At 44.3% G+C, this 18,229-nt stretch overlaps 1 protein-coding gene across 27 annotated transcripts in view; it reads right to left on the bottom strand.

Moving 5' to 3' along the window:
- EXD3 (exonuclease 3'-5' domain containing 3) overlaps positions 1 to 18,229 on the bottom strand; it is a 300,821-nt gene that overhangs the window by 211,859 nt on the left and 70,733 nt on the right. Inside the window, exon 1 of one of the 27 annotated variants that reach the window (XM_048056985.2) lies at positions 5,353 to 5,370. The exons of the other annotated variants lie outside the window; for them this stretch is intronic. The gene's annotated coding sequence lies outside the window, so the exon portion shown is untranslated. Of the gene's footprint in view, positions 1 to 5,352; positions 5,371 to 18,229 lie in introns of those variants that run through there. 27 annotated transcript variants of the gene reach the window in all.

Raw genomic sequence — 18,229 nt, 5'->3', positions numbered from 1 at the left:
CCCTTATTTTTCCAAAGAGTGACAAGGACTGTAGTTCCTTGTTCATCCACAATGAAATGCAACCTCTGCTTGCTTTGCATTCATGTGGATACAAGAGCACAGCTGGGACAGCCACCATCTTCTGCAAATCCAAAGTCTTTTTTTCACCATTCTCATTCAGTTCTGTTTTTGAATATAAATGTCACAAAGGGTTTTGCTCAACAGACACAACGCTGTACCAAGTAAGTTATAGGTGTGGGTGAGGAGAAGTAATAAAACCACGGTTTTCCCCAGTAAGAACTCTCCCCATAAGGAATGAAAAATCAAACAACTCAGCTAGCAGCCGGAAAGGCAGAGTTCCAAACAGCTGAGAAACCATGCTAGCAAGGCTGGTGCCAAAGCAAGGGTGGTGCCTACCATGCAACTGCCGTGTTTGCCCTCTCTTCCTGCTGCACCTCCGTGCCCCAAAACTGACGATGCTCCCGTGAGGTCAGGGGCCACCATATGCTATGGCCGTGGGGCTCGCGCTCATCTTGGGCACGCGAATATCTGTGGATGCTGCTGAAGCACTTGGGAGCCAGCACCCACGGTACTTCCCCCAGAGTTAGAGTTCAACCAACACACTGCAAGGGACTGGAATGAGAGTGTGGATCTGTTGAAGGCAACACACCCCAGGCTCCCCACGCACAGCTAAAAGTCTCTCCTGGGAGCCAGTTTGGGAAATTCTCTTGCTGCAGAGCCTGGAAGGAAGCCTGGTGCTCTAAGCATTCGGGCTCAGGTTTACAGCAGCAAACACCAGCATGATGAGGAGGGCTTCCTAAAGCTCTTCTCTTCCTCTCGCTGTCCTGGCTGTACCTCACTGTCCCTAGCTTACATATGAGCCTCTGTCATGGAGGCAGCAGGGAAAACGCCCCATCAGCTGCCTAGCAAATGTCCACGCCATCTCCTGTTCAGATCTTCAAATTCCCCTTAATTGAGGACGAACTTCCAATGCATCCTTCTCCTCCCCTGCACATTACTTTGAAATGTAAATTAGAATTATCCTGGGGACTGGGAGGTTTTACACTCACAAGAGTGCCCACTCCTATTTCAGAGGCACCTGCACCAAAGGGCTCATAGGCTCTTCTACACTTTCTCATGGCAGAGTCTCTGTCTTAGCAGAAATGGATATTTCCAGGAATGATAGCAGTTCACTTCCAAGCACACTATGACTAAGGGGTAACCACTCAGTGATTCATCCGAATCCCCACCAGCTGCAGTCAGTAGATTCCCACTAAGAATAAAAGCTCCCCAGAGCTATTTGCTTACAGGGAAAGGTCGACTGTACCAGTGTCTGCAGACAGGCAGAGGAATGCTGTCATAAGAGCCCAACCAATTTAAATGTTAATTATATCCCACCACTGAAATCTCCAGTGCAAAATTTACAAGAGGATCAAATGTCACAAAACTATTTCATTTCAGAAGCAATAAATTGCTCCGCTTTAGCACAATTTCCAGAGCTCCAAAACACACTCAGCATGCCCAGCCACCATTCCTTAAATGCGTCTCCCGCAAAAGACAAATATGCTTTTTAAAGGTATAACTATGTTGGTTTAGCTGAATTCAAACAATAAGGCAATGAAGCAACAACACGGAGAGGGTCCGTCTGAATAAGGTATGTCTGGCTGACTCCAGCCTTTGGCTCAGTTTCCAATTTTAGCTACAGCTTTCTAATCGACGGAGCTTTGAACTTCACCGCACAGAAGGCTTCAGATCTCAAAAGGGAAGCAACCACACGCAGTAACTGCAGTCTTAAAAGCTCCATACACCACACACCTCCCCTATAATTTTAACATTAAAGATTTAGCCCTTTGGGAGGTCTGTGAGTCTAGGTTCACCAAAGGAAAAGAATTCATTGCATGTCCCTCCAGTTCTTCATTCACACATCTGGCTTCACCTTCTGCAGCCCATGGAAGTATCCGCATCAGACAGGAGGAAAAAAAAAAGGAGATTAAAAAAAAAAAAAAAAGAACAAAACCAAGCAAGCTCCTCACTTGTAGCCTCCTGATTATGAACATCAGCTCATTTTCAGTAGCCAGAATTTGCATTTAACAAGAATGGTTCCTTGCTCCCGAGCTTGTTGACCAGCTGTGACTGTTTCTGACGCTCTTCTTCCAGCCCTGGCAGCCTCTTACACGACAGTCTTTGTCTCCTGCTCACCAGAGGAGAGCAGGCCTGTAGGCACAGCGCACGGGCCCTGGCTGGACGGCCCCTGCGGTGTTGCTACAGCAGATAAAGTGCCCCTGGCTGGAATCATTACCAAAGCGTTGCCTTCACCAAACGCACCACCACGACATGGTGTTCCATGCAACAACTGGAACTGCAAAATCAGTTTATGCTTTGGTTCATAGGCCAGACTGAAAAGTTAGGTTCCCCCAGAAGTTTTCTCTTCATATCAAAAGCACAGGGGAAAGTTTCTATTTAATTAAAATGAGGTATTTGTTTCACTAAACAGAAGACATCTTGCATCACTTTGTGAGGGGTTCAGCATCTGGGAGCTTATTTTCTGGAGGTTCTTCAACTTTCAGACAGACCTTGCGTGTAGAAGCAGCAGCTTAGGCCAGCAATTCCAAAAATTGTAGCCTCTGGTTTTGGTCTCTTGCGTTAATGTGGTAACATGCAATATTGTATCACAGGGTTAGCTCTATTTGTATTTTCTCTAGTATCTTTGCAAACCCTTATTGCAAATCAACTAAGCATTCAAAGCCAATTTCATGCTTCTCATTCGATTCTTCCAGAGGAAAGCTGGGATTCCTCAGATGCCATTAGCTGAGTCGACCCCTTCTTGGGATCACCGTGTTTAGCCACACCTTGGTCTTACTGTTGACTACGTCATCATTAAAAAGTCAAAATTTAGACATCAAACAGAAACGTGGCTGAAGAATGAGTTCCACAGGCAGATTACCCTCAGAGAGAGAAGCTGCTACTCTGGAGAGAAGAAAAGCGGGAATGAAGAATAGTGGGTAGAGTAAAAGTATATTAAATGCAATACAACTTTTTCTAGAAGAAAAATCCATTCTTTCTCAATGGCAGTAAAAGTCATTCTTTCACTAACGGCAAAAAGAGATCACTTCCATTCTGAGAAATTTGAGTTATGAAAACATAATAGGAAACCTCACAATTTTGCTAATACACGCTCTATTTTTCAGTGAGTCAGAAGTTCACATTCTTCTAATGCAACCTCCCAACTGAAAACAATCCCCACACTCCAAGCAAAAGAATAATAAAGCACACATATGCTTCTTATAAAGCAGTCCTTACAAATAACCATGGGTTTTGTTTTCATAATGGCTAAAATTCATCATCCCCCCAAAAAAACGCAGATCAAACAAAATGCACTCTCGTTAAAATAAAAGGCTTGCTTGTACGAGCAGAACAGCCAATAACACTTTCCTCTTATTTTACGAGCACTTTCTGTCAGCGAGGAGAAGGGGAAGTTGCTTACCAGCTGCCCCAGTCCAGACCTGCTGCTCACCAACCCACCCACAGCAGCCCGACGGGGCACTCGCATTCTCTCTCCCACTTAGTGCACACAGACACCTGAACAACAACAAAATTTAGGCATTGTCCATGGCATGCGAGCAAAAGATGCTCTTCAGATCTGGGGCCAACTGAAGCAAATAAAAATGAAATCTAACCAAGAAGTCGCCAAGCTTTGGGCACATCCTTAGCCCATCTCGCTGGCCGAGATGACCCGTGCAGGGAGCACAAACACCCCTTCCTGTGGTACAGTGGCCAAGGAGAGCATCTGACACCATCAGCCTGCTCACGCACATGGGTCATCACTTCAGACATACAGAAAGCATTATCAGATACTTTCAATACGCCCCTGTTTTACAAGGAAAAGTGCACCTATTTTTACAGAAGTGGCAATTCTAAAAATAACACTAACAGCTTGCTTTTTATGCAGGTAATGAAATTCAAATTAATAAAAGCCTAAAAATATAGCAATTGTTAACCTTTTGCAAGTAACTGGCAGCACTTTTAATGGTTTCCTCATCTGTTGCATGGGGTATGACCTCAACGTTAAGCACAAAGATGACAAAACAGTCCTTGGCATAGGAGGACTCCGAGCTGCTGACCGATGAAGTCAGGCACATGCAAAGAGGAGGACAGCAGGGCACTCACTCCCTCGTCCCCTTCTGATTTTTTCCACCCTCTCCCTATACATATTCACTACCAGTTATGGTCAGAGGCTACTGAAGCTGCTGAGCTTGATGCACCCTTGCCCATGGCTTGTGTTCTTCTCTTCAAATCTATTAAAGTAAAAAATACATTTTCATCATAAAATATTTTTTCTCCCAAACCTTCAGCCCAAGCTATTTTTCCTCATTTTAGCCAACAGCACCATACATTTTTTTTAGTGATAAAGAGAAAAGTGTTTTGTTCCCATAAAATGTGTCACTGCTGTGGAGGGAGCGGTAAGGAGCGAGTCATCGCGCTCCCAGAAGTGCTGATAACTCACTGCTGTGGAATCAGCCACTGACCACATCTCAGCACTGAGTGCTGGCTGCTCTCTTATCACAGATCATCAAGCCTCAGAAGAGATCTGCTATAACCAGGATACCAGTCAACACCCCTACACCCAGTTAATAACATTTTAATGGAAATGGAAACTTGGGAGTTTAAAAACAACATTTAAAACAACATTCTGGAAAGCCAGCAATTTCTTCTTTTAAGCTTATAAATCCTGCAAAGATGAAGAAAACTAATACTGTTCAGGATAAACGTGGGGGGGGGGGGAATGTTATTACATGTCCTCATTTTTTGGCTACTCAGTGACTGTCAGAACAGAAGCCTCAGCAGGTCTAGCAGATCGAACTACAATTTGGAAAAGGAGCATCAGATGAAAAGTGAAGCTAAAAAGATAGCATTTTTTGTTCTTCAGACATCTCTTCAGACATCCCCAAGTTCTAAACCTAAAAAACCTAAAAGCCTTTAACTGTCTCTCCTAAATAGGTTTCCACACATACAAAAAAAAAAAAAAAAAGCACCAAACCCTACAGTTAACACTAAAAAGCCCTGATACATGTTTCGAAGCCATCCAGCTTCCTTTTTAAAACACTAACCTCCTTTCTTCCAAGGAAGAGGAACGGGCAGCAATTATTAGTTGCAAAGGTTAACACTAATGAGGACACTCCTAATTGTTTTTAATTATTATTGACAGACACTTTTTCTGGTACAGGAGAGTGAGTGAACACCTGAAGCCTGCAGTTCACCTTCTCCTTCTGCCCTTAGAGAACTGAATGGTGAATTACACACTGACTCATGGGGCCACGTAAGACAAGTGAGCAAGCTAAAAAGCCATGTTTTCAAAAATAATAAAACACTCACCTCAGACATATCAGGTCATCTTTGAGATTACACAAGAAGATGCTGCCATAATGAAACTCTATGGTTGCAAGAAGTTTAGGTAAAGACAAATGGGTCTGGCAGAGACACTTCCCACAGACACGGGATGATGAATCAATGTACCACAGACTGCCTGCTCCCAATCTTTTGTATCCAGGCTTTTCTTGGGAAAACCAGCACAACCCAATGACTCACTGATAAACTGGTTGTAATTTTCAGTGAAAATCAATGATACGTAACTGGTAAAGATGATTCAGGTATTTAATATCAATCAAACAATTTGTTTTCAACTTTGGCTGGAAAAAAAAAACAGAAGCCTGTAGGTTATACCTGAAAAAGCCAACTTGAGCCTGAAGAATACTTCAGCTTTTACGCCAGCATTTCAGAAGCATGTTAAAATAACCCTTCCAGTAAAACAGAAACTCACTTTTTTGTTGTTTTGTTAATAGCTGAGACCATTTAGATCACTGAAGATAAGAAATGAGTTTCAAGGAAGCTTTGCTGTAAAAGTATTCCAACAAGAATTAAATTGTTTTTAAAAACAGAAGGTAAAATAGACACTTTTGCTTGCTGGGAGCTGATGTTAGTGAAGTATTTAGACTGTGCGTTTAAGACCGTGTTAAAATGCATAGCTAGAAACACCTGGTCCACTTCCACTACCCCAACACAAAGGTTCAGTCCTTCAGCTGAAAAAGTCAATGTATTTTAACACATCCCAATCAAGTGGCATCAATGTATTTCAGCCAAAGCCTTAAACCTAAACATCTATGAAGGAAAAGCTCTGGGGATGAAATTCTCAAGCAACAGAGCTGACACAAACACTTCCATACACGTCAATTAAGGAAGCATTTTACTGAGCTGGGACCACATCCTAACTTTTTAATCCATGTTTTAATTCATGCTTAATTTCTGCTTAAGTAAAGAATTTTACCTAAATTCGGGTTATTTAGCTTTCTATAAAGTTGTACTATTAAATGCTTTAACTAAATATCAAGAAGACACTCCAGATCTTGTTTCACATAGGAGTGGGGATGGAAACTCTTTTTGTTCTATGTTGTACAGTTGTGAGGAGTTCAGCTTATTAAGTGAAGCGAAAGGAAGGTGCAACCGAGCTTTCTCACATGAGTATAAGGCTGCAGCTCACCTGGGATGGGGAAAACATGCTGGGAACTCCTACAGAATGCTGCTGAAAAACACTGACAAGTTCTGCTTATGCGGGGCAGATACTGCCAAGCTACACGTAGGGAAAGCAGGACGGCACATCATGAATAGAGATTTCCTTCTCACATGCTTAATATGCAGCTTCGTAGAATCATAAAGGTTGGAAAAGCCCTCCAAGATCACCTGCTCCAATCACCCCCCTACCACCAATGTCACCCACTAAACCATGTCCCTCAGCACCACGTCCAACCTTTCCTTGAACACCCCCAGGGACGGTGACGCCACCACCTCCCTGGGCAACCCGTCCCAATGCTTGACCGCTCTTTCTGAGAGGAAATGTCTCCTCATTTCCAACCTGAACGTCCCCTGGTGCAACTTGAGGCCATTCCCTCCAGTCCTATCACTGGTTACCTGTGAGAAGAGGCCGACCCCCAGCTCCCCACATCTTCGTTTCAGGCAGTTGCAGAGAGCGATAAGGTTTCCCCTGAGCCTCCTCTTCTCCAGGCCAAACACCCCCAGTTCCCTCAGCCGCTCCTCACAGGACTTGTGTTCCAGGCCCTTCACCAGCTCCATAGCCCTTCTCTGGACATGCTCCAGGGCCTCGATGTCCTTTTTGTTGTGAGGGGCCCAAAACTGAACACAGCACTTGAGGTGTGGCCTCACCAGAGCAGAGTACAGGGGGACGGTCACCTTCCTGGTCCTGCGGGCTGCACTACAAGCCAGGATGCCGTTGTGGCCTTCTTGGCCACCTGAGCACACTGCCGGATCATGTTCAGGCAAGCATCCATCAGCACCCCCAGGTCCTTTTCCTCTGCACAACTTTCCAGCCACTCTCCCCCAAGCCTGTAGCGCTGCATGGGGTTGTTGTGGCCAAAGTGCAGGACCTGGCACTTAGCCATGTTCAACCTCATCCCATTGGCCTCTGCCCATCGACCCATCCTGTCCAGGTCCCTCTGCAGGGAGTCCCTACCCTCTGGCAGATTGATACTTCCCCAACTTGGTGTCATCTGCAAACTTACTGAGGGTGCACTCAATTCACTTGTCCAAATCATCAATAAAGATATTACAGAGGATGGGCCCCAACACCGACCCCTGGGGAACACCACTCTTGACCACTCAGTTTGGAACACTACTTTTTATAACACTGGTTCTGTAGATCATAATACACTGACAAGTTATCTACAGGTAGGCAAGAGGGAAAAAGCCAAGATGACAGCAGCACCACCTTCTCTTTCTGGAGGCAGGTTATCTCCTCAGCACGCACAGTTTAGCAGAAACTAAAGCTGTCAGCTTAGCTAAAACACCAATTAATGGTGAGTATTGGAGACAAGATTAGCACTTTGGAATTAAAACTGAAACCTACTTTAGCAGCAAAGGAAAAAAAATGCAGCTTTTATCGTCTAATGGTCAACAAAGGCAGAATCAAAGGAGGTCTGACAATCGAAACAAGGCTACGAAATTTAAGAACACGTTACATTTTGCCATTTATTACTTTTGACTTTGAGTTTCACAGCTTTCCACTATCTGCATGACAGTTCCTCTTCATCTGCTCTTACCACCACACACCTTACAATCTGTAGGAACCTTTCCTATGAGTTAAAAAACAAAAAAAAAAAAATTAAACGTGCAGCAGATAATAGTGTAGGAGATTATGATATTTCTAGCCTTCCTCTGCTGGGAGAAAAAAGGTACAGAAAACTGAAACAAACGGCTCTCCAGATTTTATCTGTCAATTTCTGAAAATGCAGATGTGTGAGAATTGCGTGCTGCGCCCCTTCCCTCGCCGACTTCCACATCTCCAGCCCGCACGCTGGGAGCGCAGCTGGAGGACGCCTACCCCGCCAGCCCCTTCTACGCCTCGCCTCAGGCGCTGCCGCTCGCGGCCTGCCCCACGCTGCGCCCAGACGGCGCTGCCGCCTTCCCGAACCTGCTTTCCCCTCGGACCCGACTGCTGCCATCCCTCTGATGCCAGCACCTCCAGGCCAGCAATGCCCTCCTCTGCCCCTCGGGCTGCGGTTCCCCAGGTGAACGCTCAGGCGGTGCCACCAGCTCCGCACACCGTGGATCCCTGCCCGCATGCGGGGACGGGCGGTGGGTAGCAGCCGCCTAGGACAGATGTCGGCGCCTGTGATCTGCACTCTTGGGGGACAGTGCGTCGAACCAAAGTGGTTCGCTTTACATGATAATTTGAGAAAGTAGCTTTCTTCTAATCATGAGAGATTAGACTAGAACGGGGAGATACTCATTATTAGGTAGTGTAGTGACAGGACAAGGAGTAATGGCTTTAAACTAAAAGAGGGCAGGTTTAGATGCAATATGAGGAAGAAATTCTTCACAGGGTGGTGAAGCCCTGTCCCAGGCTGCCCAGAGAAGCTGTGGGTGCCCCATCCCTGGCAGTGCCCAAGGCCAGGCTGGATGGGGCTGCGGGCAGGGGTCCCTGCCCATGGGAGGGGTTGGACCTGGATGGGCTTTAGGGTCTGTTCCAACCCAAACCCTTCTGTGGTTCTACGATTCTAAAAATATTTCTTGTAAAGAAATATTACATATAATGTAATTAAATTTAAATTGGAGAAAACCCATCTGCCTAGGCTGAAACATGCTCTCCATATGCAGAGTGCAATAACTGTTTTGCTTATTTTGAAGAAAATAATGGTGAAAGTACTTCTTCTAACTAACTACATCTCACGGTGTTAGGTTAAAGCTACATCTCCAGCACTGGCACTATGGCCAGAGAAAGCTAGCCCCTTCAGAAAACATGTCTCTCAAATGCATCTTTGTTCCCTTTGCTGCTTTCAAAAATCCCACCCCGAGGTGCCAGCAACACTACCAGCTCCTCTGAAAGGTTCTCCAGATGCAGAATGTGTTCCCTACATGCACAAAGCTCTCCAGGTCACCTTTAAGTGACTGCAAAATAGCCAAATGCCTTTCAAAAATCTGGCTGGCTCAAATGCTTTTCTAGAAGTTACATACACTCAGGCAAAAGCTTGGCCAGTACTTTAGACTTGCCTAGTACTTCAGGCAGTACCACTGCCCGGAGTTTGCAGTGTGTTTAACAACAGGCACAAGACAGAACAAAAGACATCACAGTTACTTAAGATAAAAGTAGTGATGGGTATTGATTTGCAAAATTTATAGGTGCACCATCTTAGATAAAAAATAAAATTAAATCATTGAGAGGTCCTGCTATACAGGACTTGCAACGTTACAGCTCTTGGGAGGTTAAGTAGAAGAGAAAGGATACCTAACAGCTACCACCAGCATGTTTGAAGAGATTTGCTGGTTTCTATGGTAAATGGGGAGGGTAACGTGACTGCCTGGTTACAATTATGACTGACGCACATCTCAAACAATCGTTCTCTTCCTGTTCGTATGACATAAGAAAAACAGGATGCTGAGAGGTGTTTATCTGAATGAACAAGATAAGCACACACACTGACATTTCTAAAAGTATAAGACTTAACTACCAAGATGTTATAGATTTTCTATGGAAAAAAATCCAAATGCTGAACTGCTGAATGTGATTAAATTATGCATGGAAAGATCCTTTCCCTCCTAACCCGCAGGAAACAGTGGAGGAGCTGTTATATGAGCCATGCATACCAATGGAAAGTCTTTTTAGTGTGAGATACTGAGTTACACTGCTGAATCAAAACTGAAGAACAGCTTAGTCTGCGATGTCCTGCAGCCTCCAAAAATCTGTATTCATTTCAAGGACTGCTGATGGCTAGAGGTACAGTGAATCGGGGTGCTGCAATGGCACTACTGCTACACAGGGAAGCCAGAAAGGATTATAAAGCAGTTCGTGGCACTGGTCACCATTTCACAGGCATTTCTCAGGCCCGCAGGTTTTCAATCCACCTAAGTAATCATCGTAGCTACTTTAAACATTTTAAAAGTCCATCAGTGCCCGAGAGGGAACCTTATCACTCCTTACTAAAATGATTACTAATCAATTAGGAAACTTGAAACATGTCAGAGCCACACAGCAGAGTATGGTGCTGCAATCACTGGTGCCCACTAAATTAGGACAAGCTGGTTCAGCCAAATAACGCTGCAGTTTAAAGCACTAAACCAGCTTGTGTCCAAAAAGCACAACATTGTCCCACTGAAGGTTCTGGAGCAGGGGAAAGGAGCTGGTCTTCACACTCATGTTCTTGTCACCTGCGTGCATGAGCAACACACTTGGCTAGAAACCTCCAGCTCCAGAGCAAGTTAATAAAAATGAAACAAGGAACTGTTTGAGCAATACGACAGGGTGACCCAGAGTCAGCTCTCACATCCTTTAATACATCACTCCTGTTCAACTGGGAAAAGAGAAAAACTCCCCGTGGGCAGGCAGAGAGGATAAGGTATACCTTGAGATAGGTATTTTACAAAAAAAATACAAGCACAGCTTGGAAAGTTAATTGCCAGCTGCTGTTTTGCTTTGTTAGCGTGAAGAATGGGGTGTTCAACAAGGAAGATGGAGGAGGTAAGTGAGAGGGTGGAAGTGGGACATCCCTCTGTGTTTTAGGAGACTTTTGGCATATGTAAACCACTCAGAGAATAAAGGTTTACGTGGAATCAAACAAAAAATGAAGGAGAAGGATAGCATGTTCCAGCCTGACTTCCTGAGGGTTCATTCCTACTGTGGACTGGAGTTAAAGTCTCCTCAGTCTTCAGCCTCAGAGCAAAATTTATACTGCCAAATGTTTTGGTCTGGGGTATCCAAGAATCAGCTGTTAACTCTGAAACAGTTCAACAATCTTTCACGCATTTATTTCTTCATAGCTTTGCTTATTTCAAATGTATATTCAATTTAAAATAAAATATCCATTAAGACCTTTTGCATGTCATCATGTCCCCTGGAAGAACTAGACCATACGCTGCACTGCTCCAGTCATTCACAAGAACAATTGTGTCATTGTACACTATTAGACACAGGGACTGACACTGAAGACCTGGTATTAACAATAATTTGCCTTATAATAGCTAGTCCACCACAGAACTATTTGAGCATATGGTTAGAATAACGATGATGTAGTAGAGTGTAAAAAATCTTAACCTGAAAAATGACTACAATCACATACTGAAGCGAAGGATAATAAATACATGGACTCGGTAATAGTGAGCAGTGAGGAGGTGGACTGGAACAGCTCTCCAAGGAGAGCACAATGCGGTTGCTAGGGATTAAAACATCAAAGTGCCCATGCACAGTCACAACAACTCGATCCCGAAAAGGGATCTCACAGTGTGAGGGATGTGACTGATTGTAATACTTACCTTCAATAATTCTTTGTGCTCTCTAGAGCATATTCCATCCAGGAGATGCAACAATTTATGAGCCATAATGGCTTGCAGCTGGTCCAGGAGCGAAGACACTGGTTTTGGACTCCTGAGAGCACTAAAGCAGATGCATTGGGAAGTCTGTACTGGCTTCCTTGGCAATGCGGAAACATCCCCAAGCTCTATACGAAGCTACCTGAACAACCTACCACACTCTGCACGAGTTTGTGAGCTGCAGTTACCTAAAATATTTTCTAAGTTGCACTCTTCCACCACTTTTTTTTTTTTTAATAAGACATTTTAAATAAAGGTGTTTGAAACCTCCCTATCAGGCTTGCACACAGGCAAGTGCTCATCTCCCAAATGCAGTCCCTTCACAGTGTTTAATTTGACCACTTGAACTCTGTCTTGCGATGCTACTAAGACACGCTGCAAAGCAGCAGTGTTCAATGAAGCACTATCGTAATGACCTGCCAGTAACGTGTATTGCTTGGGAGACAACAATCCTCTGTATTTTACCTTTTCTACATTGAGCAGGTGTTGGTTAAAAAGCTGAGCTTCAGGCAATACACTACAGTTGATAAGGCAGGTAGGTGTCACATTTCCTCTGCACACAGGGACAGAGAGGCACCGAGAAGTGAAGCAGTTTGCCCAAAGTCTCTCAAAAGAACCACCAGAGAAACCACAGCAGGTGCCAATTCTGATCTCCCTCATTTTTGCATCAGTATGGATCTACCTGTTTATACAGTCATTTCTTACATAATTATTCTAGCCTGGTATCGGCAGCTCTGGAAAAGTCCCCCTCTGAAGACCAGGACCCTGGAGGCAGGGGCCACAGGGACTCAACGTCCCCCAGCTGTGCCTGGAGCCGCTGAGCACCCATATTGTCTCCTCTTGCCCACCGGGATTCAGCTGCATTAGACCCATCTTCTCACAGCTACCAAAAAAATAAATAAAAATAAAAATAAAAATAAAAATAAAAATAAAAATAAAAATAAAAATAAAAATAAAAATAAAAATAAAAATAAAAATAAAAATAAAAATAAAAATAAAAATAAAAATAAAAATAAAAATAAAAATAAAAATAAAAATAAAAATAAAAAATAAAAATAAAAATAAAACCACCACAGTCGAGAATTCGATGACAAATCAGTTCCCTAAGAGCAGACAAGACTTTCAAAGTCCTTCAAGAAAAAATAAGTGAGTTTTACTACCTGTGAGATGCAAATCCATCTCAGACGATGCAGGGCAGAACATTTCTGTGTAAGAAAGTGGATTTCTACTTACTTTTATGTAAATTTTGTTTTTGTATTTGGTGCACATATTTAAGTCAGTATCAAAGGAACAAAATGGAAACCCAATCATTGTCTCTGGCTTGGCTGGCTTACAGATCAACTCCCAGCCTTTAATTCTAGGAAGTGAGTGACCGCAAAGGATCCTGACAGCCAAAGGCCCCCCTCTTTCAATCTGATTTGCTGTTTGTCTTGGAAGTAGCCAGGTTAACATTGTCCCATTCAGCCTGCAAGAGAATGTGGGGCAGACAGAAAGAGGGAAAGACGGACAAAGACGTACAGGGAGACACTGCAAAAGACTGAGAGACAAAGACAGGCGGCGGGATAAAAGCATGGAACGAAGGCAGGACCCAGCCAAGCCAAACAAAGTTTTCCTTGAGTGATTACATCTGCTGGAGAGTCCCCAGCTTGCACTCTCCTTGCTGAGAAATTCTTTTAATTGTTTAAAATGTCTAGGACATTTTAAAAATCCCAAGAAAAGCTTCACTGCAATCATGAAAGCTCTGAACTGCATGAACTTTTGTTATGCTGAATTACTGATAGCTTGCTACATACTTCTTGCAATAGAAGCTGAAAATTTCTTTACAGAAGATTTTTCTGAGGTAGAACCCTGAAGAGTGAAAACTTACGATAAATCTTTATTTCTTTTTCCCAAGAAAAAACAAACAACCCCAGAAAAATTCTTCTCCCTCCCAATGTCTGGGTAGCTAAATACAGAGAACATACAGAAGAAAATCAAAAGAGAAACTTCCTTAAGTTAGGCAAAATTAAAGTAAGGTTAAATAATAAGGTTAAATGAATGATCCATAGAGCCAAGAGCTCTGATTCTGAAAAAAATGGCATTGCTCCCTGAACTCAGCAGAGACGGCAGCTCTTCCCAGCTGCTGAAGCTGCTCGCTGGGTGGCAGCTGGTGGGAAGCGGGCAGTTGGGCGAGTACAGATACCCAGCTCCATGCCAAGACCGAACTGAATGTCATACTGCCACAGGTGCTTTGTTTCATACATGAAAATTAATACTTTCAAGCCCCCAAAACAGGTTAATATTAAGCAACTTTCAAGTTTTTTTAAAAACATACTATTTTCTTACCTCCAAAAACACAAACGCTTGCATACCTCAACAAGACACTTGTATTTACCAAATTTGAGGATCAAGAAAAGAAAGGAGAGAGCCACTGGAAGAATCCTGCAGAAGACAAGGCTGAATGTGAAAAGAACAAAGAAAATCACAAGGTCTGTCGAGCTGCTCTGCCATGTCACATGTGTGACACCAGGAAGGTGAAAGCATGACTCGGGGGGACATCTAACAGCCACTGAAGGTGTACTTTGGCATATGCACATACTGCAAGTGTTTTGAATGAGTATCTGTCTGTACTTCGCCACTTCGCTGGTGCCAAGACGTTTTACTTATGCCAGCAGAAGTCATTCAAAAGCAAAAGTGACTTCTCTTTATATCTCTATTCATGCTGCATGTGAGTGCGGGTACACAGACCAACCTGGGCCCTCCCCTCTTTTTCTCTGCTTTTAGCAGAGAGCCCCTCGCCGTGCCACTTCGCATGGCCCTGGCCCTCGGCAGAACTTTCAGGAGCCAGCCCCACCCACGCTGCTGGCAGAAAGCTAACTCGGCCAGAATGCAGGGCACTTTTTGTGGGGCCAGTGAAGTGAAGCAACTCGGCAAAGGGTTCAAGGCACCAGTGTTGGAGCACAGCGGATGACTCATGGACCCAGGGCTGGGGACAAGGGCACGAGGGAGAGGGGCACGGAGCAAAACCTTCAGCTTGCAGTTGGACTTAATCTGCTGCATCACTCACCATTTCCATCTGCTCTGTTCTGCCAGAACATGCGCCTTCCCCTATGACATATACAGGGATGCCGTATTACTTATATAATAGGTAGACGCAATAGATAGTGATACATATTCTTCTAAGAATTGCCAGGTAGGTAGATACCATGTTGAGGTTTACATTTTCCAACATGCAAAAGACATGGCTCAAAGTCCAGTTAACTCATACACATCAGCCACAGATGTGTAGTCTGCTGCAGTCTGCTGCAGCACAACATGGCCAGGCTAAGATGCTGCAGCGCCCTCATCTACAGCAGGAGTTGCAAGCACTGTTGGAAGAAGCAAACACACGGACGTCAGGATCATCCAGGTTTATTTTGTAAACATTATGTCTTAAAGCAACTTTAAAACAATTGTAAACAGTACCTCTGTCCTTAAGGTAGATAGCCTTCACAGGGAGAACCACCTCCTCTGCCCCCAAATTCTGCTCCACTCTTTGGGAAGCACAGGCAGGATCATGCCATTTAGAAACTCCAGGTCAATACGCACCGAGCAAAACTTCTGCAATGAGGCTGAAGGAAACTTCAACAGACAGAAATGCTAGAAGCTGTAACAGAACGGGCAACAGCCAGCCGACCACGACGCTGACCGAAAGAAGAGCGGATGAGGAGCCAGACCTGAACTAGGGAGTGAAGGGCCTGATGGCTTGCTAGCCCCTAACCCCTTCTAGAGCGCAAAGGGAATAAACAGTCTGGTGGACAAACAGGCTATCTGAGAACATCAGCTGCAGTAATCTCAGTCCTCAAAACTGTGGAGGGTTCCCTAAAAAACAGCACCTTGTCAGGAAGGAGACTGGGGGTTTGTTTTATGCTTAGTTACCCACTAAGGCAAAAACAAGAGGCACCATTCGTTTCCAGTAACTGTCGACCAAATTGGAAAAGGACTATTTAACAATAAAGTGCAAGAGTCCACCATGAGTAATAGCAACTCATGTGCTTTTATGAAACAATAACACACCAACATAAAATAAATCAGTGCTTTTTAATTTAACAATGTAAATTACCCTCCCACCTGCTGTGAGTCTCGTAAGGAGAAAAAGCTGACTGCATTTTTACCAAGCTGCCTATCCCAGTCTCACTCTGCGCCGGCCTCATGTCCTGGGGTTAGACTGTAGACTCTGTCATCTCTTGCACTCGTATGACCTAAGAAAGGGAATGTGGCCTTTTTCCCACAAGCCCAGAGTGAGAACATCATAAAAGCTGAACTTTAGCCCCCTTTTTGGGCAGGCAGCACAATAGCAAGGAGGATGCTGTTACTCCCTGGAGGCTCTGCTGCTGAAAAACATCACCAAGCTCAAGTAAAAGGTCAGTAGTTAGGATTGCATCTCTTGTTTTCTTCAGTTTTCCTCCTCCGTCAAAGGCAGTTAAACATTCTTTGCACACCCCCCTCCCTCCTTCTGAGAAATGCAGGAAGGAAGTGCTTGCAAAATAGTTTAATTTAAAAGAACGCACAATCACACACACAGCAAACACTGCTTTAGACTCGGAGCAGAACATTTCTATTGCCTCACAGTTCCCACTAAAACACAAATGAATCCCTGCCGCGGCAGAGCCGTTCCTCCTTCCCCACAAATGGAAGCTGGATTTCTACGCCCAAACCTTTTTGTTTAGGGGCAGAAACCTTGGGTGAGTAGATCTGCATCTGAGTACCACAGGCAAGCCCCTCTGCTCCTGCAGGTTCCTTTCAAGCTGGAGAAAAGGACTTTTATCCAGTAATCAATGGCTATGGAGCTAGAGAAAGTAGGATGCAGAAAGCCCTATAAGCACTCAAGGTGCTGCACAGGCACGGTGCTGCAGTAATACAGTCCTGCGTTGTGGCACACGTCGTGATTTCACCTCCTACAACTAATTGCCTCTGATTCACTAGCCCTGGCAAGTGCTTGTTTGATTTCACAGTACATTTTCCACCAGTTTGTAACATGGACCTGGGAGTTTGTGAAGATTGCGTGGGGCTGCTGGATTTAACTTGAACCTTTGCCTTCACTAAATACATGTGAAAGAACCAGATCCTTTTTGCGAAGGGGAACATAGACACCAGAAGGCAATTCACAGAAAACTTCTTTGTTATTGATCGGTTTATATCCAATCTGCACTAAATTTTATCATCACAGTGTTTTTGTACCTCTGGGCAAACAGCATTTACCATCACAAGCCCATTTCTTTGACTTCTCAGAGACTTGCGCGGTCCTGAGGACTTGCTTCCCTTGAGCCGTGACAGCCAGCAGCATGTCAAAAGGGGCTCGCCAGTCCCCACCCGCTCTCGCTTCCTTGAGAAGCATCAGTCCTCACAGCCACAGGTGCTGGAAATGAGCACCTCCGTCCCTCACAGCTCCTGCGAACACAGCAGCCCTTTTGCTTGGTGGTTCGAGCAAATCTGGTCACGTTTCTGCCACCCCACGTTCCTTGCATTGCTCGGCTAGCGTGTGGCAGATTGATTTCACCTTGGCACTCCTGTGCTTTACAGGGACACTGCCAACAAATCAGCCCTACCTCACTTTCCTTTAACCCATTGCTGTTACAGGGAATAATTAGATGAGTAAAACAAGAGATCAGTGATGTAGGAACTGAGTAGACTGCACCCACTGCCCATTAGTGATGTCTTCTTCCTCCAAAGAGGACGTCCAGGAGAAGCAATCCAGCAACAAATTACTTTCTGCAGGGAAATTAAGAAATTTTGCATGCTGTGAACGTGAATGCTGTTCCATGTACAGTCAAACACCTTCACAAAAAGGAAGATTAATACTTTTATAAACAGTTTGTGGCATTCAACAGTCTCATTTCCCTGTCTGGGGACTTCAGGTCTAAGGCAGGACCTGAAACTAGGTTGTTAAGTTTTGTTTTTTGCCTTTAAAAGTTGATACAGCTTCAGTCTGACAGCATTTACTCCCAGCCCTCAGTGGGGGGAAATCTGACATTAACTCATTCTAAGCCTTTGCCCTGATGGGGACAGGTTTTGTTTGTTTGTTATTGTTTTTACAAAAACACAGCTATCACTGCTATTTACCATCCTCCCCAGCCCCAGTCCATTTTACCTCCTTTTCAATCGGTGTTACTCATGCCCTCATTTTGGTAGACTTCAAAATAAATGTTAGCATTTCAGAAATGCCTTCAGATTTTAAACAAGGACTTCACAGTATCACATTCTGTAAAAACCTTAAATGAGAAATAGTTTCTGCCCCACAGAGTATTTGAAGGCATGTAAGGAGCTTACATCCGTTACAAGCCCAGACAAAGGACAACACGAGCGTGAGCCAGACAAGAGGGAAAGCACCAGCCGCAGGAAGGCGCTCCTGCAGGTAGCC

Source organism: Anser cygnoides, chromosome 20 (genome assembly GCF_040182565.1).
Source record: "Anser cygnoides isolate HZ-2024a breed goose chromosome 20, Taihu_goose_T2T_genome, whole genome shotgun sequence".
In the NCBI taxonomy this organism is placed as follows: Eukaryota; Metazoa; Chordata; class Aves; order Anseriformes; family Anatidae; genus Anser; species Anser cygnoides.
Note: the sequence above shows the minus strand (reverse complement) of the source record. Positions and strands in the feature narration are given on the sequence as shown.